The sequence below is a fragment of the Abramis brama genome (assembly GCF_963993115.1).
Source record: "Abramis brama genome assembly, chromosome: 5".
Classification (NCBI taxonomy): Eukaryota; Metazoa; Chordata; class Actinopteri; order Cypriniformes; family Leuciscidae; genus Abramis; species Abramis brama.
Genome location: NC_139967.1, coordinates 6,197,084 through 6,199,571, shown reverse-complemented (window position 1 = coordinate 6,199,571; position 2,488 = coordinate 6,197,084).

The window sequence follows — 2,488 nt, the reverse complement described above, 5'->3', positions numbered from 1 at the left end:
AGCCTATAGTACAGTATAATATAGTATAGTGACAATATAGTAGCCCAAACAATATACACACTCAGTATAATATAGTATAGTGACAATATAGTAGCCCAAACAATATACACACTCAAGCTAAATGTTCAAATATTCTTGTGTCCTAATGTAAAACTCATTCAAGGTTGTTAAACAAAATTTTACTTTATTTTATTTTATCAGTCTTTCTTTGCTTGTTTGTTTTTTAAAGCATCTGAAGCAGCGTGACTTTTAGGATAATTAAAAATAAAGATGTGGGTTGTTTTTATTGTGATCAATGGGTTTAAATTGGTAAATGTTGTTCTAACAGGCAAGGCTGACATATGTATATAGGCCTAGCACATTTATTACATTTATAGAATATATCTATATGCATATTTATATATGCATAATATAGAAAGAAGAAATCATGTAAAATAAAAAAAATAAAAAAATCATATAAGACCATTTAAAAATGGATGAAAATAAAGGAACAAAAAAATAATCACAACATAAAAAGTTGCATTCAGAAGAATTATAATAAAAGTAAATTAAGACATGACAATGTTTTACAGATTGCAACTACTATACAGCTAAAGCAGAATGTATAAGATAAAATCAAACAATAAAAAAGTCCCATCCTTTTGTTTTAACTCTTTTCATCAGTCACTCATCCATCTTCTTATGAGGATTTACAGGCTGGAGTATGGGTTAGCCTGTGGGCCGAGGAAAGCAGAGATCTGATTAACAGTTTGCAGAGATTCGCATTAACAGTTTGTCCTACACAACCAGCTCTTACCTTAGTTTTTCCTCCAATATATCTGCAATAATATAATATTATATATATATAAAAAAAAACACAGGTGCTGTTAAAGAAACAAATAAAAGTATCAAATTTGCATTTATGTCTTCCAACCTGCTAATAAAACTCTTACCTTCTATGAACACTTGAAGTGAAGTTCCCTCAGATTAGAGTAGATGCTTTAAAGGCCTCTTGTTTTGTAAGAAATGGGATTCATCTAATCAGTGATGTTTTATTTGTAGGGCTGTGAAATGATTAATCGCGATTAATCGCATCCAAAATAAAAGTTTGTGTTCACATAATATATGTGTGTGTACTGTGCATAATTATTTTGTATATATAAATACACACACATGCATGTAAATATTTAAGAAAAATGTGTTATTTATATATAAAATATTTATATTTATTTATAATACAAATTATATATAATATATATACAGTATATTTAAGCAAATATTTCTTAAATATATACATGCATGTGTGTATTTATGTATATACAAAATAATTATAGACAGTACACACACATATATTATGTGAACACAAACTTTTATTTTGGATGCGATTAATCGCGATTAATCATTTCACAGCCCTATTTATTTGTTTTTTGTTTTTTTCATTTCCCCCTAAATTGCAGAATGTCTCAATATTAAACACCATTACCGCTAAAAACCTCTTTTAAACACATGCATATTGCATGGACTACCTGAAATCAAATATTACATTAAATATCTTTTTATTTTTATTTGAGAAAAACCAAAGCTGAAGAAGTTTCATTGTCCCTTGAAATGTAAGATGCAAAATTAAAATGCACAAGTATGTGATTATATGTGACAAGTATGGGATTTGCTATTTATAAGAAAGTATATTAATATGGTTCTTACGCATGTTATTTTAGGCCAGACACTCAGTTTTTTACAGTCTATGGTTTTATACTATGATCTGTGAAGCATAGGTAATGCTATAATGTTTGCTAATGTACAAGTTACATTATATATAATATTATTATATGTTGATTATGGACCAAAAGTCTGTCTAGCAAGATAAAATAAAAAATTATGGAGCGACCAATCCATGATTATAATGGCAAGCGGTTTACTTTGCAGGTCAGAATCAGCTGACAACCCTAATCTTGGTTTTCAGTCTCCTGCATGTGAGTCTGTCTGTTCCTGTGAGTTGAAAATATGATTACAATGTAAATATGAAATAAATAATGCTAATTGTTTAAAGGATTATGTCTGTTGGAAATAGGTGGAGAAATTAATTTTAATAATGAATTAATAAATGCAAATAAATTGAACTTTCCATACATCAAATAATCCTAAAAAAAGTATCACTATTTCCACAAAAATATGAGGCAGTGTTTTTCAACATTGATAAGAAGAAGAAATGTTACCTGAACAGCAAATCAGCATATTAGAACGATTTCTGAAGGATCATGTGACACTGAAGACTGGAGTAATGATGCTTTGCCATCACAGGAATAAATTAGATTTTAACATGTATTAAAATAGAAAACCGCTATTATAATTTGTAATCATATCTCACAATATTACTGGGGTTTTTTCTGCAGTCATGGTTCATTTTCACTCCCCTTTGCAATTTCAGCTATTAATGCTGAGACTAAATATAATGAAGGCAATACCATTTCATATGAATAAACAATCAAAAGCGAGTCATATGAATGAG